The 27,213-nt window shown below is 45.0% G+C and overlaps 1 long non-coding RNA gene across 1 annotated transcript in view; it reads right to left on the bottom strand.

Annotated features, from left to right (window-relative positions):
• Positions 1-27,213, bottom strand: part of LOC138765879 (uncharacterized) — a 71,096-nt gene that overhangs the window by 12,419 nt on the left and 31,464 nt on the right. The window contains exon 2 of the long non-coding RNA XR_011358640.1: positions 22,520-22,660. This is a non-coding gene — a long non-coding RNA (uncharacterized lncRNA). The remainder of the gene's footprint in view (positions 1-22,519; positions 22,661-27,213) is intronic.

Below are 27,213 nucleotides of genomic sequence, written 5' to 3' on the forward strand. Positions count from 1 at the left end.
GTTTCGAGTAACGAGCACCTGAGCATTTTAGTACTCGCTCATCACTAGTCGTGACATCACCATTTTATCCAGAAAGTGAAGCCTTGATGAAGTAGTAAGTATAGGGAAAAAAGCACTTTTTAAGCATTTCCCGTAACAAAAGTATATTGGTGATTTATATAACTTTTGGTGGGCAATATAAAACTTTAATAAAAATTTTCTCCCTTATGGAGGGATTTTCCCCTGGTTTTTACACATTAATATCTAAAGCTTTAACATCTGAGTTACAACCCATTCAGCCTACTGCATGCATTACCTCATTGAACTTTTAACATAGAACACTTAGAGAAATAGATTTTTCTGTTGCCATGACAGGTGGAAAGAAAGTTATAATTAGGCAGGAAGGTTCAGGAAGATACACCATTGCTCCATGTTATGACTAGCTATTAAACATGTCACCCTTCTAACATGGGGGATAATTGGGAAGGTTTTGTTTAAGTAGGTCACTTTTTGAATAAAAGCCCCATAAATGAAGCAGGAAAAGAAGCTTTGATTAGCGGAGGACTTTCGGCTCGTTTTGTCACAATTGCTAATTAATGTGAAGTCAATGCAAATTCAAGCACTTGTTATTGCTGCCAGTGTAATTGTAATAATCATGAGGTTAAAAATCCAATTTAATGCTCAAAATGGATGACAGTTGCCGTACAGATTTGTTTAACATTTGACAAGATAGATGTTTTTTTTCAAATTTTTTTTTTCTTTCTACAAAAAAGTAACACAAAATTCTATTGAAACACAAAATTATCATTAACTGAAGTTGGGTGTGAAGCTTCCCAAAAAAGTAGAGATAATCTAACGTGGATCGGCATCAAGATGGACAAGATGGCGTATAATTTATATCATATTCCCATATATACATGATGTTTAGGTGATCTTCTCTCCTGTTTATATTAAAAAAATTGACTATTTGTGGAATGAAATTGAAAAAAAAAAGGAATTTCTGTAACTTTTAGGTGGTTTTGCTTTTACACAGTATACTGTGCAGTAAAATGTATTGTCACAACCGCTGGCAGAGTTTGCCCGGATGGGACATGGTGGACAGGCATTAAACCCTGAACTAGTCCCCACCTCCTGTCCCTAGCGGAATGGAAAGTCAAACAAGCCAAGCTCAAAACCAAACGAGCTACGTGGTACAAAAACAAGATACAAATAGCATAGACAAAGGTACAATAAACCAAAATCAGGACACCGGGAATAGCAGTCAAAGAATTGAAATGCAAGAGGAACTCTTAACACACAAGACCAATAGCTAGCAAAGGGTTAAGAAACTAAGGAAATAGAGTTAAAACCAAAGGTTTACATACACTTTCCTGTTTAAGGTCCACTAGAATTCCAAAATTATTTATATTTGCCAAATTTGAGAAAGAGAGAAGAATTTTTAAGGCATTGTTATTCATTATTACTCTGCAAAATCAAAAGTTTACTTACATTTAATTAGTATTTGGAACTAGAGATGAGCAAAGCAGGTGGACATTAGTTCGGTTGAATTTGTTGATATTTGCGAATAGAATCTTAATAAATTTCAATAAAACAGCCAAACTATAGTAGCTACAGTATTGGGACTATTACAGAAGGGCGAATTTAAGGCATGTTTTTGTAAAAGTATCAAAAATTTGAAAATGTAAGTAAAATGTTATCTAATCTAATAAAACCCAACTTGTATAACACAGTAGGAGTGGAGTGTGAACACTGATTATGTAAAGCGCACACTTAGTTTATTAATAAAACCAAATTTGCTTAACACAGTTGGAGTGGAGTGTGAGCAGGGCCGCCATCAGGGCAGTATTGCCGGTAGTGCTGTAAGGGGCCCGGGCCAGGTGACTCACAGAGGGGGGCCCGGTGCTGCTGTCAGGACACTGCAATGCTTAGTGACAAGAACCGACCTTTACAGACCTGTTCTTTTCACTAAGCTGCAGTCTGGGGGTCCTGCTCCCTCCCCTGTGTGGAGATGTTACCGGGGCCCCCACCCTCCTGGCTTTCACAGACTCCTTCCTGCCCCGTGCAGATGAGGAGGGGGAGGGGCGGGAGAGCTGGTGCCGGTGAGGAGGACAGAGGATCTGCAGGTGCTGGGAAGATGTAAGGAGCTTCCTAAGGAAATGTAAGTGCCTGTTTGTATGTTTGGGAGTGAGTGTGTGTGAGTGTGTGAGTGTGTGAGTGACACAGTGTGTGAGTGTGTGAGTGTGTGAGTGTGTGAGTGACACAGTGTGTGTGTGTATGAAAAGTGCGCTCTGACCTGGAGAGGGAGCTGTAGCACTCCGGGCAAACTGCTCTTCCTGCAGGTCAGGGCACCCACTGCTGGGCCGCTCGCCTGCCCGCCCCCAGGAGACCAGAACCGCTGCGCGCCCCCATCACCTCATCCCACAGAGTCATTTATGGGTAGGATCCTCTGTGTCATGTGATGAAGAGTTCATGACAGGGCGCTTGTTCGCTGACAGGGATGCTGCTGCAGCTGTTGGTGTTGCCTAATTCAAACATGGCGGCCAGGTGAGCGTGTCCTGTGAGTCCAGCGGGCAGTGTGTCCCGTGCCATCGCTCATGCTGGGATCATGCTCCCCCAATGGTGATGTCTTCTCCCCGACTCCCGTACACTGAAGAGGTCAGAAGTTAGAGACACCTGAGAGGAACATGTGCTGGGCCGGTGTAGCAGAGCTGAGTTAGTAGACATGCTGGGAGCTGGAGGACTGTCATGTGGTGTCAGAGAGGGTTCTCCCATTCTGTGTGTATTCAGCTGGTGCAACACTACAACTTCCAGCATGCACTGACAGCTAGCCTGTGACAACACTACAACTCCCAGCATGTACTGACTGCCTGTGACAACACTACAACTCCCAGCATGTACTGACAGTGCATGCTGGGAGTTGAAGTGTTGTCACAGCCTCACAGGCAGTCAGTACATGCTAGGATTTGTAGTGTTGTCACAGGTTGTCAGTACATGCTGGGATTTGTAGTGTTGTCACAGGCAGTCAGTACATTCTGGGAGTTGTAGTGTTGTCACAGGCAGTTAGTACATGCTGGGAGTTGTAGTGTCGTCACAGGCAGTCAGTACATGCTGGGATTTGTAGTGTTGTCATAGGCTGTCAGTGCATGCTGGGAGTTGTAGTGTTGTCACAGGTTGTCAGTACATGCTAGGATTTGTAGTGTTGTCACAGGTTGTCAGTACATGCTGGGAGTTGTAGTGTAGTCATAGGCAGTCAGTGCATGCTGGGAGTTGTAATGTTGTCATAGGCTGTCAGTGCATGCTGGGAGTTGTAGTGTTGTCGCACGTTAGCTGTCAGCCTGTGACAACACTACAACTCTCAGCATGTACTGGCAGCTAACCTGCGACTACACTACAACTCCCAGCATGTACTGACTACCTGTACAACTACACGCTGCAATACTGATAACTGTTACTATGACATATCAGAGATTGCAGAAAAGGTACCGTACATTATATTTTGGCTTGTAAATCAGCAAATATTTTGGGCTGTAAAAAAACAATAATATGTCCCCCATTTTGGTAGGGGGGCCCAGACATTTTGGCTGTATGGGGCCCAAAAATTCCTGATGGCGGCCCTGAGTGTGAGCACTGATTATGTAAAGCGCACACTCAGTTCAGTAATGAAACCAAATATGTTTAGTAGGAGTGGAGTGCAACCACTAATTATGTAAAGCCCACACTTAGTTTAATAATGAAACCCAACTTGTATAACACAGTAGGAGTGGAGTGTGAGCACTAATTATGTAAAGAGCACACTCGATTCAGTAATAAAACCAAATTTGTTTAACACAGTAGGAGTGAAGTGCAACCACTGATTATGTAAGGTGCATGCTCTATTCACTAATCCCAGTAAATTGGTATAACTCAATAGGAGTTTACAGTGCCCAGTGAGTAATTTTCTAAACTGGACACTTGGTTGGCAGCTACAACAATCACCCACAATCAGCCCTCCTATCCTATCTCTCTGTCCCAGAATCGCTCTGTTAGTCTCGCCCTGCTCTGCATGCTGCCATCCTGCTCTCTCCTCCACACACAGCCAACTGGCCACCTCACTCATACCGGCCTTTTTTTCAGCTTTGCCCCTAAAATTTTCAATAGGGTTGAGATCAGGGCTTTATAATGGCCACTCCAAAACATTGACTTTGTAATCCTTAAGCCACTTTATAACCAGTTTGGCAGTATGCTTCGGGTCATTGTCCATTTGGAAGATCCATTTGTGCCCTAACTTCCTGTCTGATGTCTTGAGAAGTGCACATGTCCCTCCTGCAGCAAAACAACCCTGCAACATGATGCTGCCACCCCCATGTTTCACATTTGGGATGGTGTTTTTAGGCTTGCAAGTGTCTCCCTTTTCCCTCCAAATGTAACAATGGTCATTATGGCCAAACAGTTAAATTTTAGTTTTGTCACACCACAGGATATTTCTCCAAAAATTACGGTTCTTGTTCCTATGCATAAGCAAACATTCATCTGGTTTTTCCTTTGGAGTAATGGCTTCTTCTTGGCACAGCGGCCTTTCAGCCCATGTCGGTACAATACTTGTTTCACTGTAGATAATGACACACTCTTACCAGCTTCTGCCAGCATCTTCACAAGGTTTTGTTCTTGGGTTTATATGCACATTTCGTACCAAAGCACTTTTGTCTCTGGGACACAGAACCCGTCTCCTTCCTGATTGATATGATGGCTGGACATTCCCATCTTGTTTGTACTTGAGTATAATTGTTCGTACAGAACCTTCCAAAGATATAACATCACTATAAGGGCTGTCCCAGATTGTTTAAAGGCATAGTAATCTTAGCGTACACTTTTGACTTTGCAGAAAGTAATAAAATGACTCGAAAATGCCTGAAAAAGCGCATTCTAGCGTGAAACGTTCGTTGCCGATCTGTACTTTGTATCACTGACTGTAAAGATGGTGTAATAAAGAAAACGTGGAAAGTTTAGCAAGTGCCACATTGCCTCTATTCCTCTATAAGTGTATTGGACATTTTTTGCTGAGAGGCGTAGAGCACGGCTATTACCACGCCAGTATCCAGAGAGACTCTATCAGCTGGGATCTCCTACACAGCGGTGAGTGGATAGTGCCGATACCCATTTCTATGAACTGTATTGTTTCTTAAAAATTCTGTCTCTCTTACTCTCATTATTCTGGCATTTGGCAAATTCAAATAATTTAAGTAATCCTAATTGACATAAAATGGGAAAGACTTATTCTATTTTCATGTCAGATATGCATATGTGTTTTTTTTAATTCAGTGTATGTAAACTTCTGGTTTCAACTGTATGTATGAAGGGTCAGGGGTCTTGTTCAAGCACATGATTGGACCAGAGACCTAGAACACAGGCTGACAAAGTAAATGTAAGCAAAAAGGCAGAGTGTCGATCAAAAGCAAAACAATGGTTAACTGTTTTGTTTTTTTTCAAATCCCAAATTTTTTATATTACGTTTTCAAAAGTACAATCTTCGATAAAATATGAGCAATTATGTACATTCTCTTACAATTGCAAGGGACATAGCAGTAACCATTATACATATATATAATTATACATACAATATTATATATACACAATAGCCCCCCCCCCCCCACCCCCGGACTGAAAGTAGGGAAGAAAAAACAAAGCAAAACAAACACTAGATCACCCATTCTCTTAAGCAGATTTTCACACATTCCATTGGGCTCTTACTTTTTCCGTTGTACTGAGACGGCCGGGGCTCAGCGTCGGAACGATGCTGATCCCGGCTCGGCAATCCATGTAGATGGTTTGCAGCAGACCATTATAATAGAGCACCAATCTGATGGATCATTGCTCTATTATATACACAGCATTGATCTCAATGGGAGATCAGTGCTGTGTATATAGAAGTCCCCCAGGGGGCTTCCATTTACTGTTAGGAAAAAAAATTATCCCCTCCCCTAATAAAAGTTTGAATCACCCCCCTTTTGCCATTTTATAAATAAAAATAAAGAAAGAAAGAAACATATTTGGTATCGCCATGTGTGTAATCATCCGAACTATTAAATGATTACATTCCTGATCTCGCACGGTAAATGGTGTAAGCGCAAAAACTCGCCAAAGTGCAAAATTGCACATTTTTGTTTACATTAAATCCAGAAAAAATGTAATAAAAAAAGTGATCAAAAAGTCGCATATACGCAACAAAGTACCAAAAGAAAGAATAGATTGTGGTGCAAAAAAATGACACCTCACACAGTCCCATAGACCAAACAATAAAAGCGCTATAAGGATGGGAATAGAACAATTTTAAACACATTTAGTTTTTTTTTTAAGAATAACTTTTTTTAAAACCCATTAAATAATATAAAAGTAATACAAGTTATATATCGTTGTAATCGTATTGACTTGAGGAACATAGATTACATGTCAATTTTACCATAGGGTGAACAACGTAAATAGGAAACCCCTCGAAATAAAATAAATTGCACCTTTTTTTCAAATTTCAATGCACATATAATTTTTTTGTTTTTTCAGCATATTTTATAGAAAAATTAAGTCTGTATTTGCAAAGTATAATTGGTGTCGCAAAAAATTAGCGTTCATGTGGGTCTGTAGGGGGAAATATGCAAGCGCAGTGGCCTTTTAAACATAAGGAGGAAAAAACGAAAGCGCAAAAATGAAAACTGGCTCTGTCCTTAAAGGGTTAAGGGCATTCCTAAAATAAAATATCTCATATCTTTTACTGTTTACTTACCAGAGGAAAATGCAATATCAATACCAGAGCAGAAGGAATTGAAACTTGAAACTAGCTAACAAAGGCAAAGACAGAGACAGTATATCAGGAGGGGAAAGGAAAAAGAAGTAGGAAAGCAAAAGAAGGGAAAAAAAAGGGGGGGGGGGAAGATTTTAGAAAACCACAGGAATAGAAAGGGAAATTACGTTCCTTAACCAAGCATTTTAATGCACCTACTGCTCCCACATCATCATTTACCTTAGGATTAACACACAAGCAGTTTCTACTTATCAGGTAGTTGCAGTACAACCAAGTAATTGACTGCTCCTGAACATACTTATGGCTAATGAAGCCACTCTGGCTAAGTAAATATGTTGACATATGTTGTACCCTACACCACCACCTATTGACAATGGTCTACCCAACATTCAGGTCCAAAGCCTTCCCTCTAAATGGAAATGAACTAAAACACAATTCTCATGGGGAGCACAACTTATGCCTCTTTCTTGCATCTTTCTTGTAAAAAAAATTCTGTCTGTTCTTTCAGTTTATACAAAGTTTACTTACCATATTAAATACAGTAGAAGTTTTAATGAATGTTCTTTATTCTCCCCCATGCCGCCCGAATTTACTTTATTTTATCATTTTGAATATATACCCTAATGTATATTTTATGCAACCATGAATACACTATAATTTTCTGCTTGATGGATAGCTGACCTTCAGATTATGAATCACATGTAGTTGTTAATAATTAGGTGTTTTATAAGTGAAAAAAACAAGTTTTCAGCTTCCTTCATGGCTGTATAAATCCCCCTAATGAGGCTGTACTATCTCATAAAGCCTGTGTAATTAATACCATGACCTGGAGTCTTCTGATTTATGTTATGCAAACACTCCATAACTATATTAAATTGCGTGAGCAGGAAAACAAGGGTTTTCTTTAAATTAGTCCACCTGGATTATATAATGAGAAAAGTTGCAAAATAGGTATTACGGAATAAAAGCAGGAACCTAAACTTTGCAAATAATTGGTAAATTCTGTTAAGAAGATCACGCTAATTAAACCTATACTAGGTAAACTCTGGTCAGAGCATTCTTCATTGTCCTCAGATCATTCTAAAGTAAAATATTCTAAGAACAAACACCGCAGTTGCTGGTACTGGACAAGAATTATTATGCTGAAAATGCACTGGTAACCTTCTTTTTAATATAGTAAACTAATATTATGGCCGTAACACAATTTTTTTCTTATATTACAAACAATGCCTTTAACCCCTTCCAGCAAATTTATGTAACAATACTTTCAATTTAGAGGTCCCTTACTGTGAATGGGCATACATCCATGGGATGACACCACCATAGACTGGTTTGTGGAAGGCAGAGGTGGCAGTGTTTGGCAATTTGTGTGACTCCCATTGACGTTTATAGGAGTTAGGTAAACATCATAGCCCTGTGAGTTATATAGTTGACATGACGCTATTGTATCAATTATGGACATGTTGATCCACTGAGTGCTTTATGTCATGTACTGATTGTCTCAGTTGATTTTAAAGGGGAGCTATCAGCAGGTTAAACAAATCTCACCTGCTTATAGCCCACTATTGCTGAGGAGACGCCAAGGATGAAGGTATGTCTCCTAGGTGCCATTCCTATGCACTAATTTGTTTACTCCACGGTCTGGTGAGACTCATTGGGAGCACTGGGGCACCGTTACAAGCACTGCCCGCCCCTATATCAACAATCCAGCCAGCTCGCTTCATTGATTATCATTAGAAAGGGCAGGCCATCCAGGGGCAGATCTACGCTACAGGGGCAGGGCAGTGCTCCTAATGGTCTCACCAGATCGTGGAATAAACAACTTAGTGCAAGGGAATGGCAGATCTGCATCTATTTCATTGCGTACGCCAGGGGCACACAATGATAAATCCCCCCAATGGTATCTCTCATATAGCTGTCTGTACTTTTATAACATAGGAATATACTTTTATTCTCCCGTGCAAAGTGTCAAAGAGTCTTTCCCAAGATCCTGAAGTTCTGCAAGCTGGAGTGTTTCCTTGCTCCTCTTCCCATCCTTGCCCCTGTTTAGAGATCAAACTCCAAATAAATGATTTTACTATAAGCGAAGAAAATCTGGCAAATCAAGATTCGCTGCAAATCGCGCTTTCAATTTGTTTTGTTCTGCAAAGCAAATTCCTGCCGATTCGTTAAGAAAATTTACAAATAAATAAATAAATAAATAAATAAATAAATGGTGGCCACATATGCTGTCTGGAGCATCACTGGGTGGGAGAAAGGAATCAACCATAATCCATAGTGGCCGTCCAATCAGCTGCAGGCCCCTTTGTGATGTCAGCACCTCCCCCTCTATATAAGACGGTTCGTTAATGGAGATGGCCAGTTGGATGTGTGTGGAGGAGAGAGCAGGATCACAGCAAGCAGTTAGAGCAGAGAGAGACTAACAGAGTGATATAGGGACACACCACACCCAGGCCTGTATTTAGAGTTCATGCTGCCCTAGGCACTTTGCACGCAGAGGCGCCCCCCCCCCCCACGTTGCTGTACATGCATGGTATATACCCTGGCACTTGGGTGCCGCTCTGCTTGATGCCCGCTGTTCTCATCAAACAGACGTGATGGAGGAAGGAAGGAGGCCGGGGACGTCTTAGTTTGGGGACTGGTTCTGTCCAGTGTTGGACTGGGGTACCTGGGGCTCACCAATATACAACCAGTGAGACACGACATGCTGACCCGCTTCTTTCCTGAATTCATCTGTATCTGTGACAAATCTCAGAACACCCTCCATTTATACAGCTCTCAGGGTATGCTGGGAGTTGTAGTCTCTGAGAGGGCAACCCTTTAATAAATCACTGTGTGCAGAGTCTCCTGGTGGCTGCAATCTGTGGGTGACAACCATCAGCCCTGAAGGTCCAGCAAAACATCTGTCTACAGCCGCAGTTATCATAGGATTGTACTACTTTACTACAACTCCCAGCATATCCTGAGGGCTGCAGACTGTCAGTACATGCTGGGAGTTGTAGTGCCTGCAGCTGTTGTAGTTGGATCCTAGGTGCATCATACACTGGATGCTTTGTGGCACATAAGAATACATAGATCTGTGGGGGCTCAGTGCAGGGAAGTGACCCCAGAACAGCACTAATAGGGGATAGAACAAAAACATCTCCCCCTATATCTTATTAGTGATGTTCTGGGGTCACTTCCCTGCACTGAGCCCCCACAGATCTATGTATTCTGATATGCCACAAAGCATCCAGTGTATGATGCACCTAGGACCCAACTACAGCAGCTGCAGGCACTACAACTCCCAGAATATCCTGAGGGCTGCAGACTGTTCTGGGAGTTGTAGTGCCTGCAGCTGTTGTAGTTGGGTCCTGGAGGCGTTGTGGGAAATCAGAATACATAGATCTGTGGGGGCTCAGTGCAGGGACGTGACCCCAGAACAGCACTAATAGGGATAGGGGGAGATGTTTCTGTTCTATCCCCTATTAGTGATGTTCTGGGGTCACTTCCACACACTGAGCCCCCACAGATCTCTGTATTCTGATCTCCCACAAAGCCTCCAGTGTATAATGCACCTAGGACCCAACTACAACAGCTGCAGGCACTACAACTCCCAGCATTTACTGACAGTCTACAGCCCTCAGGATATGCTGGGAGTTGTAGTGCCTGCAGCTCTTGTAGTTGGGTCCTAGTTTAAAAGTTTGGGTTAGTGTACTGTAGTGACCGCAGGGCTGTGTCAGTACACTACCGCAAACAATACACTGACCCATTGAGACCCCAATGGTACATAGGCTCTGCACACTATAGAAGTGATTACAGTGCAGTTACTAATGACTCACAGGTGACGTCTTCTCGAATTGCTGTCGCTAACTTTTTGCTTTCTTCTCCATCTGGCGCAGCATCATGAAGACTTCTCTGACCATAACTCGTCTGCAGGCGGGCAGCTGGGGGTGACTGGGGCAGGAGGGCAGCTGGGGGTGACTGGGGAAGGGAGGCAGCTGGGGGTGACTGGGGAAGGGAGGCAGCTGGGGAAGGGAGGCAGCTGGGGGGAGACTGAGGAAGGGAGGCAGCTGGGGGTGACTGGGGAAGGGAGGCAGCTGGGGGTGACTGGGGAAGGGAGGCAGCTGGGGGTGACTGGGGAAGGGAGGCAGCTGGGGGTGACTGGGGAAGGGAGGCAGCTGGGGGGGGACTGAGGAAGGGAGGCAGCTGGGGGGGGGACTGAGGAAGGGAGGCAGCTGGGGGGGGACTGAGGAAGGGAGGCAGCTGGGGGGGGGGGTACTGAGGAAGGGAGGCAGCTGGGGGTGACTGGGGAAGGGAGGCAGCTGGGGGTGACAGGGGGAGCAGTTGGGGGAAAGGGAGAGCAGCTGGGGGGCAGGGGAGCAGAAGGGAGGGGCAGCTAGGGTGGCAGGGGAGAAGCTGGGGTTCAGGGGGAGAGGTTGGGGTTCAGGGGGAGCGGTAGGGGGGCAGTGGAGAAGCTGGGATTCAGGGGGAGAGGCTGGGGGCAGGGGGAGAGGCTGGGGGTCAGAGGGAGGGGCTGGGAGGCAGGGGAGCAGCTGAGAATGCAGGGGGAAGAGGCTGGGGGCAGGGGAGAGGCTGGGGGGGAAGGGGAAGAGGCTGGGGGGGAAGGGGAAGAGGCTGGGGGGCAGGGGAGAGGCTGGGGGGCAGGGGAGAGGCTGGGGGTCAGGGGAGAGGCTGGGGGGTCAGGGGAGAGGCTGAGAATGCAGGGGGAGAGGCTGGGGTCAGTGGAGACGCTGGGGGGCAGGGGAGAGGCTGAGGGTTAGGTGGAGAGGTTGGGGGGGCAGGGGAGACGCTGGGGTCAGGGGAGTTGTGGGGGGGCAGGGGGAGAGTCTGGGGGGCAGGGGGAGAGTCTGGGGTCAGGGGAGATGCTGGGGGGCAGGGGAGAGGCTGAGGGTTAGGTGGAGAGGCTGTGGGGCAGGGGAGAGGCTGAGGGTTAGGGAGAGAGGCTGGGGGGCAGGGGAGAGGCTGGGGGGCAGGGGAGAGGCTGGGGGGGCAGGGGAGAGGCTGGGGGGGCAAGGGAGAGGCTGGGGGGGCAAGGGAGAGGCTGGGGGGGGGCAGGGGAGAGGCTGGGGGGTCAGGGGAGAGGCTGAGAATGCAGGGGGGAGAGGCTGAGGGTTAGGGGGAGAGGCTGGGGGGGCAGGGAAGAGGCTGAGAATGCAGGGAGGAGAGGCTGGGGGGCAGGGGGAGAGGCTGAGGGTTAGGTGGAGAGGCTGAGGGATCAGGGGAGACGCTGGGGGGCAGGGGAGAGTCTGGGGGGGCAGGGGGAGAGTCGGGGGCAGGGGGAGAGTCTGGGGGACAGGGGGAGAGTCTGGGGTCAGGGGAGATGCTGGGGGGCAGGGGAGAGGCTGAGGGTTAGGTGGAGAGGCTGTGGGGCAGGGGAGAGGCTGAGGGTTAGGGGGAGAGGCTTAGGGTTAGGGGAGAGGCTGGGGGGGCTGGGGGGCAGGGGAGAGGCTGGGGAGGGCAGGGGAGAGGCTGGGGGGGCAGGGGAGAGGCTGGGGGGGCAGGGGAGAGGCTGAGGGTTAGGGGAGAGGCTGGGGGGTTAGGGGAGAGGCTGGGGGGTCAGGGGAGAGGCTGGGGGGTCAGGGGAGAGGCTGAGAATGCAGGGGGGAGAGGCTGGGGACCGGGGGAGAGGCTGAGGGGTCAGGGAAGACGCTGGGGTCAGGGGAGACGCTGGGGGGCAGGGGAGAGGCTGAGGGTTAGGGGGAGAGGCTGGGGGGGCAGGGGAGAGGCTGGGGGTTAGGGGGAGAGGCTGGGGGTTAGGGGGAGAGGCTGAGAATGCAGGGCGGAGAGGCTGGGGACCGGGGGAGAGGCTGGGGGGCAGGGGGAGAGGCTGAGGGTTAGGGGGAGAGGCTGAGGGGTCAGGGGAGACGCTGGGGGGCAGGGGAGAGGCTGGGGGGCAGGGGAGAGGCTGGGTGGGGGGCAGGGGAGAGGCTGGGTGGGGGGCAGGGGAGAGGCTGGGGGCAGGGGAGAGGCTAGGGGGCAGGGGAGACGCTGGGGGGAAGGGGAGAGGCTGGGGGTTTGGGGGGAGAGGCAGGGGAGAGGCTGGGGGGCAAGGGAGAGGCTGGGGGGCAGGGGAGAGGCTGGGGGGGGCAGGGGAGAGGCTGGGGGGCAGGGGGAGAGGCTGCTCCCCAGCAGGGGAGCAGCTGAGGATGCAGGGGGGCCGGGGGCGGGCAGAGGGGAGAGGCTGGGGGTGACGGGGCGGGCGGGCGGCCGGGAGAAGGATGGGCAGGCAGGCTGGTTCCCTCCCCCCATGCAGCGCCGGGGTCCGGGGCAGGTGTTGAGCTTCCGGCACACACAGTGTGACAGAGGCCGGAAGCTCCCAGCTGCAGCCCCGCGTTCCCAGATCTTCTCTCCTGCTCGGCGATGACGTCACATCACGTGAGCGCCGCCGAGCAGGAGACAAGATCCGGGACCGCGGGGCTGCAGCTGGGAGCTTCCGGCCTCTGTCACACTGTGTGTGCCGGAAGCTCAACACCTGCCCCGGACCCCGGCGCTGCATGGGGGGAAGGGAACCAGCCTGCCTGCCCATCCTTCTCCCGGCCGCTCCGTCACCCCCCTCCCCCCCCCTCCCGGCGCGGACTAGGCACCCGTGGGCCGGTGACTACGGAGTTTTTTTTTTTTTTTTTAAGTAATAAAAAAAGGTGTTCCCTGCGGGTGCCGCCCCCCGCTGGGCGCCGCCCTAGGCACCGGACCACGGGTGCCTAGTGGCAAATTCATTCATTCCCAATGACAATACATACTCGCAGCGGGATGTCAATCCCGCTGAGAGTATGTAAATTAACCCGCTCTGCGGCCGAAGCATAACTTACACTGACAGAGGCAACCATCTTCCCGCCTGCACAGACCGCTGTTAGATCTGGCAGGCTCCCCTCCAGTGTGTTCAGCACTGTGCTTCTGCTGGAGCAAGAGCCCTGAGGAGAGAGCTGTGAACACAGCGCTGAACACACTGGAAGGGAGCCTGCACGATCTAACAGTGGTCTGTGCGGGCGCAAGGATGGGTGCCTCTGTCAGTGTAAGTTACGCTCCGGACACCGAGGGGGTTAATTTACATATTCGCAGCGGGATGTCAATCTGCTGTGGATCCGGTAGGTGTGAAGCTACCCTTAATAAAATTTGTTAAGATTCGATACACCAACATTTTTCTGTTGTTTGACCGAAGAATTGCAAAGCTCGCAAAATGAATTTCTGCCTGCTCCGCTCATCTACTCTCTATTTTTTTTACTGCAGAATTACCTATCCACACACTCAAATATGCACACTTGCAAATATGAATAGAGAGGCCTCATGGTAAATCTCAGGACAGCCAGTCTCTCACTATCTGCTGGTCTGCCAGTACTGCACTGCATCATTAAAGCCGCTCTGTACCCATAATCTGCCCCCCCCCAACTGCCTGCACCTTTGAATATCTGGTTTTAATCCAAGATCTGTCCTGGGGTCTATTCGGCAGATGATGCAGTTATTGTCCTAAAAAACAACTTTTAAACTTGAAGCCTGGTGTCAAATTGGTGTGGTCTAGAGTGTCTATGCCGTAGGCCTGCACCGCCTCTCCATCCCTCCTCCCCACTCTCTTTACCATTAGGAATGCCCCAGGCAGGATTTCTCCTATTCATCACTTGTCTGAAAACTGCCCAGGTGCCTTAACGATCCAACACATGTGCAATGTTCAGAAAGATGATGATTAAAAATCCGGCCAGGGGCATTCCTAATGGTGAAGAGGGCGGGGAAGAGGGATGGAGAGGCGATGCAGGCCTAGGGAATAGACACTCAAGGCCACACCAATTTAACACAGGGCTGCATGTTTAAAAGGTTTTTTTTTAGGACAATAACTGCATCACCTGCCAACCGGACCCCAAGACAGATCTTAGATTAAAAACAGCTACAAACAGCTACAAGTACAAGCGGTTTGGGGGAGGGGGGGTGTCAGATTGTGGATACAGAATCGCTTTAAATTCCACTTCATTTGCAACCACTGTGCATAGTCTGTGCTGAATAATAGCACCTCCTGCCGCAAGCTGGCAACCAGGAAACCAAAAAGTGAAACTCACCCAATTTTAAGCAGAGAGGATTGGTAATCTCTCCTAGAAGTGCCACTTAATACCTATGTAAATATCCCTTTCAGTTATACAAACTAAATTGAAAATACTATTTCCTAAATAAGCTGAATGAGTATTATTGAAGAGATTTATCATTGAGAAGAAAATAGTAGTGTGCAGCATAAGGCCAGGTTCAGACTATGTAACTGTGCGGCTGTATTTGCGGCTGTAATTGTGCGGCGGTATTTTTGGTGGTTCATGCGTACGCTGGAAAGTATACGATATATGGCTGCACAGTGCACACTATGTATGAATCTACGGCCCGATCGTAAACGGACCTGTAAAAAATTAACAAGACCATTGTTTGCGGCTGGATATGCGGCCGAGGATTGACAGGCGGTCCGTAAGGAGTACTTCAAAAATAGCCGGCAATGATGCCGAATGCCGATGCCTCTAATAGTTAATATATTAAATTAATAAAACACATTCTCTTTGTAATAAAGTCCCTTTCGTTGGTCAATAATTTAATTCTAACGAATCCATCATTTTGCAATTAAATATACTGTTAAAATAAATATATATATAAATAAATGTATATTTATATATATATTTATTTTTTGACAGTATATTTAATTGCACAATGATGGATTCGTTAGAATTAAATTATTGAACAAAGAAACTGTATTTATTTCAACGAAATTGTGTTTTATTAATTAAATATTAATTAGTACAGGAAGCTCCATAAGCCGTTAATTCATATGCCGGCAATAGAGCATTCTGTACTAATCATCACTTTACTTTAATGAAAACATCAAATGTTTCTTCTAATTATGTTATCACAATAGCATTATTAGAAGAAACATTTAGAATTATATGTGCGCTCAGCTGATTGGCTGATCGGCTCAGCGCACATATAATGAGCCGGTCCGCAGCACAGTGACTTCATTGTGCTGCGGACCAGCGAAGAGACAACATCGGGGTGAGTATAGAGCTCTCCCCACCCCCTCCCCAGCACTGCACCCCTCCCAGCAAGGAAGGGGGGGTCAGTTAACCCCTTCCTTGCTGGGATGGGTGCAGTCTGACATCAGTCTGGCCCCCAAGGGGTTAAGGGGGATGCAATACATCCTCCCTTAACCCCTTGGGGGCCAGACTGTAAGCAGCGATCTGTAAAGATGCTGCATACTGTAAGGTGCACAACACCGCTCACAATGATGGGTGTTGTGCTCCTGTTTGTGTGTTTTTTGTGTGTTTCTCCCTTTTTGTTTTTCAGATATCGGTATCCTGTGGATTACGTTGGATTCCGTGGACTACGTCGATGACCAGCGTTTTTTTTAATGTTTTTTTTTAATAAAATGGTCAATGAGGGGTGTGGGGGTGTTTTTATTTGAATAAAAGATTTTTTTAACTTGTTTCTTGTCTTTATTTCTTTACTTTATAGACTTAGTAGTGGAAGCAGTCTAATAGACGGAATCCATTACTAAGTTGGGGCCTAGTGTTAGCCGGTATAAAATGGCTAACACTAACCCCCTATTATTACCCCAGTACCCAATGCCACCAGGGGTACTGGGAAGAGCCGGGTACCAGTGGTCCCGGAGCATCAAAATTGGCACTCCTGGACCGGGCGGCAGCAGGCTGGTAAGATTTAGGCTGGGGAGGGCCTAAACCAATGGCTCTTCCCACCCTGGTGTTACCAGGCTGCTGTCGTTTGGTTTTTAACCCGGCTGGTTATAAAAATAGGGGGGACCCTATGCGTTTTTTTTAAATTATTTATTTATTTTAAAAAAAACCGCATAGGGTCCCCCCTATTTTTATAACCAGCCGGGTTAAAAACCAAACGACAGCAGCCTGGTAACACCAGGGTGGGAAGAGCCATTGTTTTAGGCCCTCCCCAGCCTAAATCTTACCAGCCTGCTGCCGCCCGGTCCAGGAGCGCCAATTTTGACGCTCCGGGACCACTGGCACCCGGCTCTTCCCTGTACCCCTGGTGGCATTGGGTACTGGGGTAATAATAGGGGGTTAGTGTTAGCCATTTTATACCGGCTAACACTAGGCCCCAACTTAGTAATGGATTCCGTCTATTAGACGGCTTCCACTACTAAGTCTATAAAGTAAAGAAATAAAGACAAGACACAAGTTAAAACATTTTTTTATTCAAATAAAAACACCCCCACACCCCTCATTGACCATTTTATAAAAAAAAAACATTAAAAAAACTCTGGTCATCGACGTAGTCCACGGAATCCGACGTAATCCACAGGATACCGATATCTGAAAAACAAAAAGGGAGAAACACACAAAAAACACACAAACAGGAGCACAACACCCATCATTGTGAGCGGTGTTGTGCACCTTACAGTATGCAGCATCTTTACAGATCGCTGCTTCCAGTCTGGCCCCCAAGGGGTTAAGGGAGGATGTATTGCGTCCCCTTTAACCCCTTGGGGGCCAGACTGATGTCAGACTGCACCCATCCCAGCAAGGAAGGGGTTAACTGACCCCCCCTTCCTTGCTGGGAGGGGTGCAGTGCTGGGGAGGGGGTGGGGAGAGCTCTATACTCACCCCGATGTTGTCTCTTCGCTGGTCCGCAGCACAATGAAGTCACTGTGCTGCGGACCGGCTCATTATATGTGCGCTGAGCCGATCAGCCAATCAGCTGAGCGCACATATAATTCTAAATGTTTCTTCTAATAATGCTATTGTGATAACATAATTAGAAGAAACATTTGATGTTTTCATTAAAGTAAAGTGATGATTAGTACAGAAAGCTCTATTGCCGGCATATGAATTAACGGCTTATGGAGCTTCCTGTACTAATTAATATTTAATTAATAAAACACAATTTCGTTGAAATAAATTCAGTTTCGTTGGTCAATAATTTATTTCTAACGAATCCATCATTGTGCAATTAAATATACTGTCAAAAAATAAATATATATATAAATATACATTTATTTATATATCTATTTATTTTAACAGTATATTTAATTGCAAAATGATGGATTAGTTTAAATTTAATTATTGAACAACGAAAGGCACTTTATTACAACGAAAATGTGTTTTATTATTTTAATAGATTAACCATGAGAGACATCGGCATACTGCAGAGGATCGCAAACCCCGGTAATAGCAATTCATGTAAACTTTGTTCCCTGCTTTCCCAGATGCATCCAGAGGTGTTTGCATCACTTTCTTAAGATTTTATTTGTTATTTTTAGTTGAACCAGATTTCAAAGTAAATGACCGTATGTTTTGAGCCGCATGTCTATTTTTTCCCACGGCCGTAGTTTCATCCGCACATTTACAGCCGCATAAAAAATACAGCCGCACAGTTACATAGTGTGAACCTAGCCTAAAAGCGTAGAGAGAGAAAATGTGAAATAAAATAGGTGTCGAGAGTCAGAGGTTTATACAATACAAACTACTGAAATATCGCTATGGGTAAATACAGTAGTAGTAAAAGAAATTAACCCAAAAAAGGAAAAAAAAAACTAAATAAAAGCAATTCCACAGTCTCTGTTAACTGTAATGTTAATAAAACATGATCTATTATGTGGATGGTTATTTCCCTACTGTGCTGCTTTTTAGATCTAAAGCTTTCATTTCATTTTAAAGCCCTTCTGTGAATTGCCATCAGTGCACGGAGAAGCGAGGAGATGTTGCTGCTGCTGTAGGGCTGCGGGGTAATGTACTGCATAGTGCAGTTGCCGTCTGATAGAGGTTCTGACCATTCCTTTCCTTTGAGAGGTAGATGTGATTGTTATTAATGAGGATAATGCATGCATTAATTGTACTAATCAAGGCAAAACTATTCAATTACAAAGCACATCACTATAATACATTGGGCACATTTATCATTCCACTATTATGTATAAGGGTTCAGCTGCTTCAGGCGGAATGATCTTCTACTGTGCATTTCTGCATCTTAGGGCTGTGTCATTAACCATCCAGTATACTCAAGCCGGCCATACACATAAGATAGCTATTCAGCCAACAGCTGTCTTCAACCGCTCTCTCTTCAATATATGCGTTCAGCTTAGCTTTTCAGGCTGCTGCAGACTACTTTCAACACAGTTACATTTTTGGCAAGCACTGGACTAAAATTTGAGGGGCTATGGACCCTTTCTAACCATGTAGGTACCCTAGAGTCCTACCTCCTGCAACCAGCTGCGTAACTACCACTGTAGCAGCCATAGCGGCTGCTATGGAACCCGCCACATCAGGGGGACTTGTAGCCCACTCCTGCAATACACTAGGCCCCCTGAACTGTTATTTGTAGCACTTGGTGGCCGAGCGGGCCTCCCGGGATTTGCAAATGTCCCTTTAACTGAAAGCACTCCTGACCAGCGCTTGCAGTTATGACTACACCTGACGGCTTAGTGGTCAGTCGGAAAGGGGGGGCAGGGGCAATCGAAAGTTTGCTATCGGCTCAGTCACTTCTAGTTAGGTCCTTGCCTGCAACTATACAAAATAAAAAAAACAAAGCCTTTTTTCAGGGAGAATGGGGACTGTTGGTGCGTTCCCTTACACATTACATTATCAGCTTGTGAACATGTTTACACAGTTTTAGGCTATGTTCACACAATGTATATTTTGAATGAATCATGGCTGTTGTTGCAAACTTATAAATGTCCCCGCATCTCCGGCGCTACGGAGATTTATGTAGAGGCGGACTGCCTCTACATAAATCCCGTGCGTGTCGGTGCGCACAGCCGAAAACCTACGCCACCTGAAAGGTGGAGTAGGTTTTCGGCACACCTTTTAGTTTAAAAAATGAAAATAAAATATTTTATTCGCAAAATGGCCATTTGCGAATAAAATATTCGCAAATTGCCCCTTTCCGCAGAAAAGTATGCCTTTTTGTGTTGATACATGTCGCCCATAGTATACACTCCAGCTGGGATTCCAACCGCCTGCAGAAAAAACTGACATGTTGTTTTTTTGCGTCTGCTATTCCATTTTGCAGCCGCACTTTCTATTGTGTGCTATGGTGAATTGGGAAGCCGGTGCACCCGAATGCACGTGCATCCCAATTTAGCAGAAATGGAGTTCATCTGGCTGGTAATGCAGTCCCCGCTGGGAATAAGTTCACTGACACCGGCCGTTCTGTGACACGGCTGGGTCACAGAACGTCCAGTGTCTTACTAAGTGTGAATCCAACCTCACTCTGCAAGGAGATCACTGTCCACTTACAAGGTGGGGCCCACCTAATGTGATTCATTCATATGGCATTGGGGGTTACATGACTGAAACCACCTCATGGGTCCTTTTAAACTATATATGTTTCCTTTAGGATGCAGATATAATTTATTACTATGATAAAGATAGCCATCAACACTTTGCTCTTCCATCCAGTTTTGTAGGCTGGAAGAGAAATATAGCTTGAACTGTTTAACTTGTCATAGGAGCAGGGCTAGGTGAGTATTCTTTTTATTGAAGGGTACTTCAAGCTGCCATGCAATGATTGGCAGATGGGGAGCGAGGGAAGCCGGGAGCCTCACTCACAGCCGCGGTGCCGAGCAAGTAAGGTATGCTCCGGGCTGGGGGCAGCGGGGGGTTAAAGGGGCCGGGTCACATACTGGCAGCGGGTATGTGACCCATTCAACTTCACACTACCAGGATCCGCAGCGGATTTCGCTGCAAACTCGCAGTGTGAATTCCGCTGCGGATCAGGTACGTGTGAACCTACCCTAACTGTAATTTAAAAAAAATTTGGTGCATTCTGCCTGTTAGAAAGAACATTATGAGAACTAGAATGGCCTGTAGGTAACATAGTTGGTATCATACCCAAATCTATGTTGAATGTATGTATGAAAGTAATTCTCAAGCCATATATCTGAGTACTTTTTGAGGTCTTCCCTTCCCTAGTGCCATTTCTGGTAAATAAAAGTGTAATATCTTGCAAAGTGACAACTACATCTGAGGTAGACATCATGTTACCAGCTTGTTTAATTGGCAATTTATATGGAAGTGTCAATATCAGCGAAGTCATTGGAGCATTAAACAAGTGGATTAGATTAATGCAAAAAGTCGTTAAAAGTAATAATGAAAAATCACAAAGTAATGGATAGTTTATATTCCCATGTGTCTCCTGTTACTAAATTCTAACAATTGAAGGCATTAAGACATTAAGAGCCCCCCCCTAAAAAAAAGGTGCTTATTTTGTCAAAGGAGAACGACTTATTTAAATATACTTGTAACATTATACTGGTCATATCAGCTATATTTATGAAAAGCTACAGACTTTGAATGATTAGTTTTCACAGTTTTAGTACTATGTCAACAGAAAATACCCGCTATTTATTTAAGTAGTAATATTTTTTTCTCATAATTACTTAATCCTAGTTTATTCCTTTGAACAGATATAATAGTGTATCCATTAATTGCTTTCCTGGTTATAGCTATATAAGAATAGAACCTACTATAATTCATAATAAAAGAACCAATTACTGTCCATATTCCATAGGCTTAGAGACGCTTATTGTCGGTCTCTCCGTGACCATATGTCATTATACAGATATAATAGACCAATTTCTAAATACTATCTTCATTTGCAATGGTTTTCCATAGGGCTAAAGGTAAATATCTCATAATATTATTATAGTTATAAGGATGGTTAATCACAAAAGTTATGTTACAATTTTATATTTAAACTCATTTTCCTCCCAGTAATAAGTAGTATTGTGGTTCACCATTCTGTACTTATTTATTGTTATCAATCAGCACAATGACACAAAGCTCCTGCAAGGAGATAGAGTAATTAGTTTCACTGTATGAACTGCTATATGATTTAAAGGGGTTAACTAGGCATTCAAAAATGAATGGCCTCTACTCAGGAGAGGTCACCAATATTACATCAGTAATTTGACTCTTGCCACCCTGGCTGATCAGCTGTTTGAAAGATGCATGGCCTGCAAAGCGTATCCTTTTAAGAGCCTGGATAAACCCTTTAACTGTATGCCTATAAAAGAGATTTTTTTACAAGTTGCCCAAGTCAAATAATATTCTTAATCTTTATTGTTATTCTCTTAAAATTACCACTTTTATTTTACGACTAGTAAATAGTTTTTAAAGCAAGCTGAAACTATCATGGTCTTTATTATATCTGTCAAAATGCCAGTGTTCTCCCTTCAAATACACTGCAGTTAGTAGGGTATATTAACCCTATATGTGGATGTATCACTATCTGTAGTATATATACCAAGCTGGTGTGTCTCCAATCGGCTGCATATAAAGCTCAATGTATACAATATGCACACTACATAAATGTGTGCGTGTGTATCTAAATTTTTAAACTAATGGCCTGCTGTGCAAAATATTATTTAAAAGCACAGGATATTGGTTTATATGGCAGTCTATACCACACTCATGATATTAACAATGCACCTTGTATGTACACATTTATCTCAGCAGACGCTACTGTATGTATCCCACTGTTATTTGCATATATAATGTATGTTACAAAAGCATATCTTGCTGTGCTATATATTACCTAATAGCAGGATATGTAAACAGCGCCACTGTCGTATCAGACCTTGATACTAGAAATGTGCTGCGTGCACACCAGACACCTGTGCACTGCTGTTATGTTACTGGCTACATGGCTGTGTACTTGCACACTGTGTACACACTGCAACCTTGTGCTCAGAAAGCTTTTTTTTAAAAGAAAAGTCCCATGAAAAATAAAAGGAATGCATGGGGGTGCAGACATAATACATAATAAACTAAGTATACTTACTCATCTTTGGCTGGCATCTGGGTGCTAAACGTGTCCCACCCCAGTCACTGATTGGCTAAGCGGGCAATCCATCATCTGGGTATGTGACGTTGCAGCTGGAGGAGCTGAAGGACGCTGGTGGCTGTTATCGAGACCTGGGAGCTGTGATACAGAGCATGTGGATAGGTAAGTATACTTTGTCTATTATGCTCTCACACCCTTCTGCCTTTCTGTCATTTTTTTGTTTCATGGGACTTCTCTTTTAACATTATACTTTATATATATATTTTTTCTGTCCTCTAAAAGCCATAACTCTTGTTTCATTGTTTAAAGACGCTGCACGTCAGTACAATAATTACAATGATACACAATTTAAATAGTTTTTATGTTTTACTACTTTTAAAAAATTAAAAATGTATTTGAAAAATAAACATGCTGACCCTTATAACTTTTATTTTTCTATTTAGAGGGCTGGGTTAAGCCACATAGTAGTTTTCAACCCTTTATTAAACCTCATAAAGCAGCAAGTGTTCAGAAATTCCATAGGCTGTATCCCAGGTTTCCAGGCGGTCCTCCCACTGTATCCACCCGCTGCACGGAGCGGCCAGACAGCGGGAATCTGATGCCGAGCGTTCGGGTTCATACGAACCCGAACCTCGGCAAGTTTGGACCATCCTTACTCCTTACCCTTGAAAAATAGCTCTTAAGTTCAGGCCACTAGTTGTCTGACTTTCCTTTAACCCTTTGAGGACCAGGCCCAAAATGACCCAGTGGACCGCGCAAATTTTGATCTTAGTGTTTTCGTTTTCCCCTCCTCCCCTTCTAAGAGCTCTAGCACTCTCAGTTTTCTATCTACAAGCCATGTAAGTGCTTGTTTTTTACAGGAATAGTTGTACTGTGTAATGGCGTCTTTCATTTTACCATAACATGTACGATGGAATTCCAAATATATTATTTATGAAGATATAAATAGGTGAAATCGTAAGAAAGAATGCAATATGGTAACGTTTGGGGGGTTCCTGTGTCTACGTAATGCACTATATGGTAACAGCGACATGACACTATTATTCTATAGGTCAGTCCGAACACAACCATATGCAGGTTACACAGATTCTCTAATGTTATATATATATTTTTTTATGAAATCCTTTTTTTTGCCAATTAAATATTAATAAAATGGGCCTATTGTGACGCTTATAACGGTTTTATTTTTTCACCTACGGGGCTGTATGGGGTGTCATTTTTTCCGCCATGATCTCTAGTTTTTATTAATACCATATTTGTGAAGATCGGACGTTTTGATCACTTTTTATTGATTTTTTTAAATATATAATGTAACATAAAATCGGTAATCTGCGCACTTTTTCCCCTCTTTTCGTGTACGCCGTTTACCATTCACAATGACGCTTGTTATATTTTAATAGATCGGACAATTCCGCACGCTACGGTATATTATATGTTTATCTATTTATTCATTTTTATATGTTTTATTTATATAATGGGAAAGGGGGGTGATTTAGACTTTTATTGGGGTAGTGTGTTAGTGTTTTGAACTTTTTTTTTTTTTACACTTTTGAAGTCCCTTTGGGGGACTTGTACATACAATACTTAGATTTCTACACTGATGAATGCTATGCCTATGGCAGTGCACAAAAATAACCTAACAGGGAAGAGTATCGCAGCTAGAAAGATTGCACCTCAATCAACAATCTATCGCATCATCAAGAACTTCAAGTAGAGAGGTTCCATTGTTGCCAAAAATGCTCCAGCGCGCCCAAGAAAGACCAGCAAGCGCCAGGACTGTTTCTTAAAAGTGTTTCAGCTGCGGGATCGGTCTACCAGCAGTGCAGAGCTTGCTCAGGAATGGCAGCAGGCAGGTGTGAGTGCATCTGCACGCACTGTGAGGCGGAGACTCTTGGAGCAAGGCCTGGTCTTAAGGAGGGCAGCAAGGAAGCCTCTTCTCTCCAGAAAAAACATCAGGGACAGACTGATATTCTGCAAAAGGTACAGGGAGTGGACCGCTGAGGACTGGGGTAAAGTCATTTTCTCTGATGAATCCCCTTTTCAATTGTTTGGGACATCTGGAAAACAGCTTATTCGGAGAAGACGAGGTGAGCGCTACCACCTGTCTTGTCTCATGCCAACTGTAAAGCATCCTCAAACCATTCATGCGTGGGGTTGCTTCTCAGCCAAGGGAATTGGCTCTCTCACAGTCTTGCCTAAAAATACAGCCATGAATAAAGAATGGTGCCAGAATGTCCTCCAAGAGCAACTTCTCCCAACCGTCCAAGAGCCGTTTGGCGATCAACAATGCCTTTTCCAGCATGATGGAACACCTTGCCATAAAGCAAAGGTAATAACTAAATGGCTCAGGGAACAAAACAGAGATTTTGAATCCATGGCCTGGAAACTCCCCAGATCTTAATCCTATTGAGGACTTGTGGTCAATCGTCAAGAGACGGGTGGACAAACAAAAAACAAATTCTGTCAAAATGCAGTAAGGATTTGGTCCAGAAGTTGATTGAGAGCATGCTAGGGAGAATTGCAGATGTCCTGAAGAAGAAGGGTCAACACTGCAAATATTGACTTGCTGCATTAACTCATTCTAACTCTCAATATAAGCTTTTTTACTCATAATATAATTGCAATTATATTTCTGTATGTGATAAAAACATCTGACAAACACACATAAAAACCAGACGGCAGCAGATCATGTGAAAATATAATATTTGTGTCATTCTCAAAACTTTTGGCCATGACTATATCCCCTCCTTTTGGTGAGACAGCCAGTCTTGATTCTGAAGGAGGTGCGTCACTGAGGGAAGGGGATATCGGCCCACCAGCATAGAGTGGCCCTTTTGCTTGTAAAGAAATCGGTGCAGATGGTGGGGACTGGGTAGCGATTTGAAAAATGGACATCGCTACGGGAATCTCCACAACGGCGCTGACTAGAGATGGGCCAACCGGTACGGGATCCGGTTCGGATTTTTCCAAAAATACGAGTCCGATTGGATTTGGATTTTTGAAAATCCGCTCCGATTTTTTTTTCTTGCTTTCTAAAATGGCAGCCACCATTCTAGAAAGCAGGAAGTGTTCCAGGCGGGAAAAACGCTTTCCCATGATGCCTGGAACACATCCAATCAGCAGGGATCTTGCACTAGCCCACCCCCTGTGTGACATCGGTATTGCTTTAAGAGGAGCGGTCACATGACCGCACCACGCAGTCTGCACAGAGAGAGGAAGGAGGTTGTTACTAGCTGCAGTGCACACAGCTCTTGATTATCAAAACACTGCTGCTGCTGCTGCTGTTGTGTACTAAAGACTACTGAGAAGATATTGTAGGAAAGATTAGGAAAGCGGAGAGGAGAAACATCTAGTGATTGAGAGAGAAATATAGAGAGGGCGAAAGATAGATAGATTAGGCATAGGACAGCAAAGGGTGCACGGAACAAAAACGTGCTCTACAGATATACAAGTCCTATACTTCTGATAGTGTGTATATCACATCCGTCTTATTCTGAGGGACAAAAATACCTGTTGCAGGTGTATAGCATAAAAGTCTTTAAAAAAGTGCTATACATACTGTATAGACAATTTCTATACTTGGACCCTTCTGATAGTGTGTATATCACATCCGTCTTATCCTGAGAGACAAAAATACCTGGTGCAGGTGTATAGCATAAAAGTCTTTAAAAAAGTGCTATACATATAGACAATTTCTATACTCGGACCCTTCTGATAGTGTGTATATCACATCCGTCTTATCCTGAGAGACAAAAATACCTGGTGCAGGTGTATAGCATAAAAGTCTAACTGGCATCCATGTTGACTACTGGTGTGCCTACCCTTGCCTCCATGTTGGCTACTGCTTGACCTTAACTGACATCCAGGTTGACTACTGGTGTGCCTGCCCTTGCCTCCATGTTGACTACTGCTGCTCCTGTACTGGCCTCCGTGTTGGCTACTGCTGCTCCTGCCTGGCCTCCATGTTGGCTACTGCTGCTCCTGTACTGGCCTCCGTGTTGGCTACTGCTGCTCCTGCCTGGCCTCCATGTTGGCTACTGCTGCTCCTGCCTGGCCTCCATGTTGGCTACTGTTCCTCCTGCCTGGCCTCCATGTTGGCTACTGTTGCTCCTGCCCTTGGCTCTATGTTGGCTACTGCTGGGCCTTAACTGGCATCCATGTTGACTACTGCTGTGCCTGCCCTTGCCTCCTTGTTGGCTACTGCTGGGCCTTAACTGGCATCCAGGTTGACTACTGGTGTGCCTGCCCTTGCCTCCATGTTGACTACTGCTGCTCCTGTACTGGCCTCCGTGTTGGCTCCTGCTGCTCCTGCCTGGCCTCCATGTTGACTATTGCTGCTCCTGCCTGGCCTCCATGTTGGCTACTGCTGCTTCTGCCTGACCTCCATGTTGACTACTGTTCCTCCTGCCTGTCCTCCATGTTGGCTACTGCTGCTCCTGCCTGGCCTTCATGTTGGCTACTGCTGCTCCTGCCTGGCCTACCTGTTGACTACTGTTGCCTGTCCTCCATGTTGACTACTGTTGCTGATGCCTGCCCCCCATGTTGACTACTGCATAGACCCTGTAAGGGTGAATACTGAAGTAAACTAAAAAAAAAAATTGACTTTGAGATATCGAAAAGATAATGTCACTGACATGTAGAGCCCTAAATTAAACCAAATACACTACCCCCGTATACTATGAAATCTGAAT

This window comes from Dendropsophus ebraccatus, chromosome 10 (assembly GCF_027789765.1).
Source record: "Dendropsophus ebraccatus isolate aDenEbr1 chromosome 10, aDenEbr1.pat, whole genome shotgun sequence".
Taxonomy (NCBI): Eukaryota; Metazoa; Chordata; class Amphibia; order Anura; family Hylidae; genus Dendropsophus; species Dendropsophus ebraccatus.